This window comes from Tamandua tetradactyla, chromosome 24 (genome assembly GCF_023851605.1).
Source record: "Tamandua tetradactyla isolate mTamTet1 chromosome 24, mTamTet1.pri, whole genome shotgun sequence".
Taxonomy (NCBI): Eukaryota; Metazoa; Chordata; class Mammalia; order Pilosa; family Myrmecophagidae; genus Tamandua; species Tamandua tetradactyla.
Window position 1 is genome coordinate 51,687,857 of NC_135350.1, and position 10,828 is coordinate 51,698,684.

Here is a 10,828-nt window from a genome sequence, read left to right on the forward strand (position 1 = left end):
TCTGAAGCCTTCAGCTCATCCCTTTCCCTCATCACTGTATTCAGTATATCTAATAACAATCAGCCAATATCATTATACCTCTTAATTCCACAAAACCCCATAAAGATGTCAAAACACTCTCACCTGAGCTTTGCCTCATTTAAGTGTACAATTAGCAGAATATAATGGTGATATTTCACATATCTCTCTTGCCAGCTCACCCCATGGACTGTCAGTGCCATCTTGATTATTGGAAACAGAGTCATTAGTGCCTTTGAGTCTCATCAGAGTAGAAAACCTGTAACAAAAACCCATTTTTAAGATTCTGTTTCTCAAGAACCACTCTTGGTACCAAGCTATATTAGTCAGGGTTCTCTTGAAAAACAGAACCAACAAGAGATATCTGTAAGTATGAGATTTATAAAGGTGTCTCATGCAACCATGGTAATGGAAGAATCTAAAAACAACAGAGCAGGCTGTGAAGCTGGCAGCTCCAATAAAAGGTCTGGACGAACTCTACAGGAGAGGCTCACTGGCTGAAGAAGTAGTGAAAAAATTTCTCTTCTTCCTTAAAAGCCTTTAACCGAATGGATTATCTTATTTGTGGAAGACATGCCTTTAGTTGATCACAGATGTAGTCAACTGATGGATGATTTAAGATACCAACCTTCTGGTTTATCAACCAGCCACAAAATATCCTTTTGGGAATGGTCAAGCCCGTGCTTGCCTGACCAGAGAGCTGGGCATCATCATTCGGCTAAGTTGACATCAGAACTTAACCATCACAATCTTATATATAGCAAATCCTGAAAAATCTACAATAAATCTATTAGAACTAATAAACAAACTCATAAAAGTGGAAGGACACAATTAACATGGAAATTAACTTTTGCATACAGTAGTAGTGAACAACATGAAGATGTCAAGAAAAACTCTATTTAGACAATGTTCTAGTTTGCTGAAGTGGTCAGAATGCAAAACACCAGAGATAGATCAGCTTTTAATAAAAGAGGATTTATTGAATTAAAAATGTATAGTTCTTCAGAGGAAAGGCAGCTAACTTTCATCTGAAATCCGCTGTTACATGGGAAGGCACATGGCAATGTCTGCTGGCCTTATCTCCTGGCTTCTGGGTTCCAATGGCCTTCCTTAGGGTAATTCTTTTCTGCAGCTCCAAACATATGGGCTGAACTACTTGAGCTGTGCTGCGTTAAATCTCTCTTCTGATCTCTCTTGCTTTTTTTTTTTAACTTTTTTTATTGTATAGTGTAACATACATACAAAGAAGAGAAATAAGAAAAGCAATAGTTTTCAAAGCGCTCTTCAAAAAGTGGTTACAGGATAGATCCCAGAGCTTGTCATGGGCTACCATATGATCCTCTCATATTTTTCCTTCTAGCTACTACAGAATATAGGTGTCTAGAGGGTTTAAATACTTTCTTATCATCACAATCGACTTTTTTTCCTTCATTCTTTGTCAACAATTACATGTATACAAAAAAGCTATAAATTTCAAAGCACAGCACCACAATTAGTTGTAGAACATATTTCAGACTTTGACATGGGTTACAATTTCACAATTTTAGGTTTTTACTTCTAGCTGCTCTAAAATCCTGGAGACTAAAAGAGATATCGATTTAATGATTCAGCATTCATATTCATTTATTAAGTCCTATCTTCTATGTATAATTCCACCATCACCTTTGACCTTTCTATACCTCCCATTGCAGTTATTTGGGCTATGGAAATTCTAAATTTTTCATATTGGAAGGGCCTGTCACTAATATGGGGTAGGGAGATGGAACTACCTAATGATCTGGAAAGGCTGGTCTAGTTTTCAGAACCTATCTGGACCAGGCACCCATCTGGAGGTTGTAAGTTTCTGACAAGTTACTCTAGTGCCTGGAACCCTTGTGGAATCTTATAAATTGCTCTAGGTATTCTTTAGGATTGGCTGGAATGGTCCTGGTTGGGGGTTGGCAGGTTATGATAGGTAGCAAGGTCTACCCGAAGCTTGCATAAGAGCAGCCTTCAGAGTAGCCTCTCGAATATATTTAAACTCTCTCTGCCACTGATACTTTATTAATTATACTTCTTTTCCTCCATTTGGTTAGGATGTAATTCTTGAGCCCATGGTACCAGATCTGGATTCATCCCTGGGAGTCATCCCCCACATCGCCAGAGAGACTTTCGCCCCTGGATGTCATGGCCCACGTAGGGAGGCAGGCAATGATTTCACTTGCAGAGTTGGGTTTAGAGAGACTGAGACTGCATCTGAGCAACAACAGAGGTCCTCTTAGGCATGGCTGTAGGTCATCTAAGCTTCTATGCTACCTACATAAGTTTCACAAGAGTAGACCTCATGATGAAGGGCATGGCCTATTGATTTGGGTGTCCCTAAAGTTTGACACAGTAACAGGGGATTCCCTGATGGTAAGGTTTAGTAGTTCCATAGTCTTTTTCCCCTCCCTCAGGGGACTTTGCCAATACTTTTTGATTATCTGCTTAATATACTCTAGGATGTTTCAAGCATTACAATAATCCACATAGGATTAAAGGACCTCTTTCTCATTTTGTGCTCTCTGTGTTTCAGTTTTTCAAATGAGCTATACAGATAGGTTGAATTAGATTATGCACTGCAGAAAATTTCAGTTCCAGATCAAATAAACCTTTCTTCCATTGGTCTCAAAGAGTATGTGTGGTTCTAAGATATAAGCACTGTCTTCCTTATCCCTCTGTTCTGAATTACTTTAACCCCAACCTGCTCGACTTCGTTCTTATCTCTAACTATCACATTATATATACAAAACAGCTTCTCAAAATCCAGAAGATTTTGTATCTGGATTTAAAGTGTCACCACTTTGGACTTAAAGTGTCTGCTCTAAAAACTTACAATCCAAGCCCCTGTTTTCTTACAAGCATTTTCTAAAGGTGACCATACCATTGTTGCTTTTTTATTTCTGGCTTATTTTGCTTCACCAAATGTCCCACATGTTCATTCACATCATTGCATGAATCACGACATTGCTCCTTTTTGTAGCAGCACAGCCTTCTTTCATACGTGTACACCATCGTTCCCTATTCTACTTCATCAATGCATCCTTCAGCCACCTACATTCATCAGGTATCATGTAGAAGGCCCAAAGTCCACAGTCCATCAACATTCTCAATTTTATATAATTTCATGGTTCCCAAGAGACAGAAAACCAATAAACACACCCTCACCAAATAGGAGATCTAAACCTCCTCTTAACTCTTGTCCCTCACCCCATTATTTACCTCTGCTGTTGCTGTGGTAGTGCTTATGGTTTCCTTGTGAACATAGCTCATAGCATGCAATGGCAGTTTTCCCCCTGTACCCTGGACTTAAACACACTTTATACAAGAATCATATCTTTGAAGTAACTCTTGAAAGAACTCATTCATATTTCTAGTGTGAGTCAGTAGGACATGTAGGTCTATACAATCCCTTTCAATCTTGTTCATCTTCAGTATGGTAATACTACTTCTAGACCCACTAGAGAACCACCTTCACTCCTATCTATTCCCTACATTGGAGTTCAACCTCATTAGCTAACGGTTCAGTCATCTCTAGCTTCTATGAATCTCTAAGTCCCCTGTATTCTGTATTATAAGCCTCTTATTGTACCTTTATGCTAGTCATAAAAGTGGAATCATACAGTATCTGTCCTTTTTATCTGGCTAATTTTGCTCATCATTATGTCCTCAAGTCTCATTCATTTTGTCATGTCTTTTTGTCTTACTGCTGCCTAATATTCCATCGTATGTATATAGCACATTCTGTTGATCCACTTGTCTGTTGATGAGCATTTGGTCTCTTTTCGTCTTTTGGTGACTGTAAATAATGCTGCTATGAACATTGGTGTGCAGATGTCTGTTTGTGTCATTGCTTTCAGCTCTTCTGGGTATACACCAAGTAGTGCTATTGCTGGGTCATAGGGCAGCTCAATATTTAGTTTCCTAAGGAACTAACAAACAGTCTTCCATAGTGGCTGCACCATTGTACATTCCCACCAGCAGTGTATAAGTGTCCCAGCTTCTCCACATCTTCTCCAACATTTATAGTTTCCTGGTTGTTTAATAGCAGCCATTCTTATAGGTGTGAGGTGGTATCTCATTGTAGTCTTGATCTGCATTTCCCTTAATACTAGTAAAAATGAGCATCTCTTCATGTGCTATTGAGCCATCTGTATTTGCTCTTCAGAAAAATGTCTATTCATATCTTTGGCCCATTTTATAATTGGATTGTTTGTTCTTTGTTGTTGTTGAGTTGTATGATTTCTTTGTATATACAGGAAATCAAACCTTTGTCTGATATGTGATTTCCAAATATTTTCTCCCATTGAGTTGGCTACCTTTTCACCTTTTTGGCAAAGTCTTTTGACGTGCAGAAGGATTAGATTTTTGAGGAGTTCCCATTTACCTATTTTTTTCTTTTGTTTCTTGTGCTTTGGGTGTAGAGGTTAGGAAGCTACTAGGTCTTCAAGATGTTTCCCTACATTTTCTTCTAGAAGGTTTATGGTGCTAGTTTTTATATTTAGGTGTCTGATACACTTTGAGTTAATTTTTGTGTAGGGTGTAAGATAGGGGTCCTCTTTCATTTTTTGGCTATTGATATCTAGTACTTCCATGCCCAATTATTGAAAAGACTATTTTGTCCCAGTTCAGAGGATTTGGGGGCCTTGTCAAAACAGTTGACCATAGATTTTGTGGTCTATAGCTGCATTCTCAATTCGATTCCATTGGTCAAATCTCCTGTCTTTGTGCCAGTACCATGCTGTTTGACCACTGTGGCTTTGTAATAGGTTTTAAAGCCAGGGAGTGTTAATCCTCCCACTTTGTTCTTCTTTTTAAGGATGCTTTTAGCTATTTGGGGTCTCTTTCCATTCCAGTTGAATTTGGTAGTTAGATTTTCCAAATCTTCAAAGTAGGTTGTGGGAATTTTGATTGGTACTGTGTTGAATGTGTAGATCAATTTGGGGAAAATTGACATCTTAACTATATTTAGCCTTCCTATCCATGAGCAGGGAATGTCTTTCCACCTATTTAGAGCTCCTTTGGTTTCTTTTAGCACTGGTATGTAGTTTTCTGTGTACAAGTCCTTTACGTTCCTAGTTAACTTCATTCCTAAGTATTTGATTCCTTTAGTTGCTATTTTGAATGGCATTTTTTCCTTAGCCAATGCCTCAGCTAGCTCATTGCTTGTTTATAGAAATGTTACTGATTTTTGCACATTAATTTTATATCCCGCCACATTGCTGAATTTCTTTATTAGCTCAAATAACTTTGTTGTAGATTCCTCAGGATCTTCCAAGTGTAGTACTATATCATCTGCAAATAATGAGTTTTACTTGTTCCTTTCCAATTCGGATGGCTTTAACTTCTTTGTCCTGCCTGATTGCTCTAGCTAGAACTTCTAGCACAATGTTGAATAATAGTGGTGGCAGTAGACATCCTTGTTTTGTACCTGATCTTAGGGGGTAGGCTTTCAGTCTCTTTCCATTGCTGGCTATCAGTTTTCATATATTTCCTTTGTCATATTGAGGTAGTTACCTCTGATTCTTATCTTTTGGAATGTCTTTATCAGAAAAGGTTGCCGAATTTTGTCAAATGCTTTTGCAGCATCATTTGAGATGATCATGTGATTTTTTCCCTTTCGATTTGTTAATGTGCTGTATTACATTAATTGATTTTCTTGTGTTGAACCATCTCTGCATTCCTGATATAAACCCCACTTGGTCATGGTGTATAATTCTTTTAATGTGCTGTTGGTTTTGATTTGCTAATATCTTATTGAGAATTTTTGCATCTATGTTCATTAGGGAGATTGGCCTGTTGTTTTCCTTTCTTATGGCATCTTTACCTAGTTTTGATATTCAAATGATATTAGCTTGATGAAATGAGTTAGGTAGAGTTCCTTTTTCCTCAACATTTTGGAAAAGTTTGAGCAGGATTGGGATTAAGTGTTTCTGGAATGTTTGATAAAATTACCCTGTGAAGCCATCTGGCACTGGGCTTTTCTGTATAGGAAGACTTTTGACGATGGATTGAATCTTTTTACTCATGATTAGTATGTTGAGATCTTCTATTTCTTCCTGAGTCAGTGTAGCTTGTTTGTGCATCTCCAGGAATTTTTCCATTTCATCTAAGTTATCTAGTTTGTTTGTGTATAGTTGTTCATAGTATCCTCTTTTGATTTCTTTTATTTCTTCAGGGTCTGTGGTAATGCACCCCTTCTCATTTCTGATTTTGTTTATTTGCATCCTCTCTGCTTTTTTCTTTTTCAATCTTGCTAGTGGCCCATCAATTTTATTGATTTTCTCAAAGACTCAACTTTTGGTTTTATTGATTCTTTCTATTGTTCTTTTGTTCTCCCATTCATTTATCTCTGCTTTAATCTTTGTTATTTCTCTCCTTCTATTTGCTTTGGGGTTAATTTGCTGTTCTTTTTCAAGTTCCTCCAAGTTTGCTGTTAAGTCCTTGATTTTTTCTCTTTCTTGTTTTTAATTTAGGCATTTAAGGCAATAGACTCCCCTCTCAGCACAGCCTTTGCCACATTCCATAAGTTCTGATAAGTTGTGTTCTCATTTTCAGTCACCTCCATATAGCTGCTGATTTCTCAAGCAATTTCTTCTTTGACCCACTGGTTGTTTAAGAGTGTGTTATTTAATCCCCATATATTTGTGAATGTTCTCATTCTTTGGTATTTATTGAGATCCAGCTTCATCCCATTGTGATCAGAGAAAATGCCATGAATAATTTCAATGCTTTTAAATTAATAAAGACCTGTTTTGTGCCCCAGAATATGATCTATCCTGGAGACTGTTACATAAGCACTAGAGAAGAATGTGTAACCTTATTCTTTGGGGTGCAATGACCTATATATGCCTGTTAGGTCTAATTCATTTATCAAGTTATTTAACTTCTCTATTTCCTTGTTGATCTTCTGTCTGGTTGTTCTGTCTGGACAGAACAGAGGATAGTGGTGTATTGAAGTCTCCTACTATTATAGTTGAGGCATCTATCACTCTCTTCAGTTTTGCCAATGTCTGTCTCATGTACTTTGGAACTCCTTGATTGGAAGCATAAACATTTATGATTGTTTTATCTTCTTGGTGAATTGACCCTTTAATTAGTATATAGTGTCCTTCTTTGTCTCTTATGATATCTTTATATTTAAAGTCTATTTTGTCTGATATTTGTTTAGCTACTTCTGCTTTCTTTTGAGTACAACTTGTGTGGAAGAACTTTTTCCATCCTTTCACTTTCAATCTATTTGTATCCTTGTGTCTAAGATGAGTCTCTTGTAAGTAGCATATAGCTGGATTATGTTTCTTAATCCATTCTGCCAATCTGTATCTTTTAATTGGTAAATTTAGTCCGTTAGCATTAAAAGTTATTACTGAAAAGGTGTTTCTTGATTCCACCATCTTATCTTTTTAATTTTATTTGTCAGATCTATATTTCTCTTCCCTCTTTCTCTTTGTATTCTTTAAATTACCCCTATTGGTACTCTTCAATTCTGTGCCCTCCTCCAGATGACCCTCTCTTGTCTTTTTTTTTTTTTTTTTTTCCAGCTGGCAGGACTCCTTTTAGTATTTCTTATAGGGCTCATCTCTTGTTGACAAATTCTTTCAGGACTTCTTTGTCTGTAAAAGCTTTAATCTCTCCCTTAGTTTTAAAGGACAATTTGGCTGGATACAGAATTCCTGGCTGGAAGTCTTTCTCTTTCAGGATCTTGAATATATCATATCACTGCCTTCTCATCTCCAGGGTACTAGTTGAGTAGTCTGAACTCAGTCTTATTTGATTTTCCTTGTCTATAGTAGATTGTTTTTCTCTTTCTGCTTTCAGTATTTTCTGCTTCTCTTCAACATTTGACAGACTGATTAGTATGTGCCTTGGGGAAGGCCAATTTGGATTTGTACTGTTTGGAGTTCTTTCGGTTTCTTTGACTTGTTTATTTATGTTCTTTATGAGGGTTGGGAGGTTTTCTCCCATTATATCCTCAACTACTCTTCCTAGCCCTTTACTCCTCTCTTCTCCTTCTGGGACATAAATGATTCTTATATTTGTACACTTTGCTTTGTCTTTTGTTTCCCTGAGTTCCCATTTAATTTTTTCCATCTTTTTGGCCATTTGCCATTTTGAGTCTTCGAAGTCAATTATCTTGTCCTCTATATCACTTATTTTTTCTTCTGTCTCCTGAAATCTGATGTTGTGTGCCTCTAGCATGTTTTTTATTTGGTCAACAAAGTCTTTAATCTCTGTGATTTCCACTATTTTTCTATTTATTCTTTCAAATTCTTCTTTGTGCTCTTCTACTGTCTTCTTGATCTCTTTTATGTCATTTGCTATCCCACTTATTTTATTAAGTAGAGTTGTATGAATATCTTTGATTAGTTGTTCCAACATCTGTGTCTCCTCAGGTGTTTTAATTTGGTCATTAGGCAAGGCTATATCTGCCTGCATTGCGATATACTTAGTGATCTTCTGCCGTCTTCATCACATGTAGATATCTTGATGGATTTACCTTGGGATTTCATTTCTTTCAGTAGTCTAAGGCCTTGTGTTGGCAGGATTGTTGAACAGCAGGGAGCAGGGCATGGAGTGGAGCACTGAGTATGGTGACTTGTTTCAGGGCAGGTATGAGCACAGGTCGGGGAGGTTACCCTGCTGCTTGTGAACCTGGGTGCCCAGCAGCTAGAGAGGATGTAGCTGTGCAGGTGTACTGGTATTGGGGGGCGTAACACTGGTACGTGCTGATCTAAGGCATGGGGTCCTTTGTGCACATGTGTAGAGCTGTGGTAGCAGGTCAGCATTAAGTCTTCATGGACTGGGGGAAGATGTGACCTGGCCTTGTAGGTCGGCACTTTCTCAGACCTGGGAAGTGAGGCTAAGGGCTGTGTGCATGCATGGTTCTAGGACTGCTGTAATGTGCAGATCCCAGGGCTGAGTAATGTGACTGGGGGCCTGTGTGCATGCATGGGCCTGGGAGTGCCATCAATGGATGTGCTGAGATCAGGGAGGGCAGGGTGGGGCTGTATGACACTATGGGTGGGGGTGGGTGTAGCCTAGGTATGGAGGTTATTGCCCGCTACCTTTTTGTGCTAGCAACAGCCTGCAGAGAACAGGGAGGGGGAGGTAGCTTGGAAGGAGTGCAGGAGAGGTGGGTTGGGCTGCACTTGGGGTGGAGATGTGGCTCAGATACATGCACTGGGAGCTGGTGGAGTGGGGACACCTGGACGGCAGGGAATGGAAATGGGTGAGGGGATTCAGGTGTATGGGATGTGGGATGAGTCACCAGTCATGGGGCTGCACTGGTGAAGGTAGTACACCCAAGGAATGCAGCCTGGCTTACTTCCCAGTCCCATGTACCCAGCCCTGGTTGCACTCCCACAGGCTCTGCCACTTCGCTCCCTCCATGCCAGGCTCCAGCTCTCTGCCTCTCAGTTCCTCAGTCTCTGCAACCAGGGATATTACAGGTGGTGCAGAGGGCTCTCCCAGATTAACCACACTCCCAAATTTCTGCCTCAGTAGCCCTCCTGTCCCTTCTCTAACTTTTCCATGGAGCAGGGCTAACCTCAAGCTGCTCTAGTTGGCCATCTTCCTGGAAATCTGATGTCTCTCTTTTAAGCTTCTGTGCCAGTTTGAAAGGATATATGTACCCTAGAAAAGCCATGTTTTAATCCTAATCCCATTTTGTAAAGGCAGCCATTTCTCCTAATCTCTATTCAGCACTGTATGTTTGAAACTGTAATTAGATCATCTCCCTGGAGGTGTGATTTAATCAGGTGTGGTTGTTAAGCTGGGTTAAGTGGAGGCATGTCTCCACCCATTTGAGTGGGCCTTGATTAGTTTCTGAAGTCCTGTAAAAGAGATTCAGAGAGAGCAGAGCAGAAGAAGAGCACAGCCACGAGAAGCAGAGTCTACCAGCCGACGACCTTTGGAGGTGAAGAAGGTAAATGCCTCCCAGGGAGCTTCAGGAAACAGGAAACCAGGAGAGGAAGCTAGCAGATGATGCTGTGTTTGCCATGTGCTCTTCCAGATGAGAGAGAAACCCTGACCATGTTCACCATGTGCTTTTCCAGATGAGAGAGAAACTCTGACTGTGTTTGCCATGTGCCCTTCCACTTGAGAGAGAAACCCTGAACTTCATCGGCTTTCTTGAACCAAGATATCTTTCTCTGGATGCCTTTGATTGGATATTTCTATAGACTTGTTTTAATTGGGATATTTTCTCGGCCTTAGAACTGTAAACTAGCAACTTATTAAATTTCCCTTTTTAAAAACCATTCCATTTCTGGTATATTGCATTCCAGCATCTAGCAAACTAGAACAGCTTCCAACTAATTAAATTAAACATCACTCATTATGGAAGGCACCCACTCCCTTAGCAGTCATAAATGAATTTCATGTGCAAATGTTTCAAGTTCACAGCAACAGAAGTAGACACCATCACCTGGCCAAGTTGACACCTGAATCTAACTACCATAGATAACAACTAAAAGAATCAAACCTCAGAATAAGTTTAACCGAGGACTTAGAAGACTTGTACACAGAAAACTACAAAACACTGTTAAATAATCAAAGAATACTTAAATAATTCAATGAAATTCTGTGTTTATGAATTGGAAAACTAAATACTGTTAAGATGTCAATTCTACTCAAAGCAGTTTATAAACTCTATGGAAACCCAAAATTCCAAGAGACTTCTTTACAGAAAGCCAGTCATGAAATTTATTTGAGTGTAAGGAAGCATAAATAGGCAAAACCATCTTGAAAAAGAATGAAGAATTGGAGAGTTCTAACTTTCCAATCTTAAAAC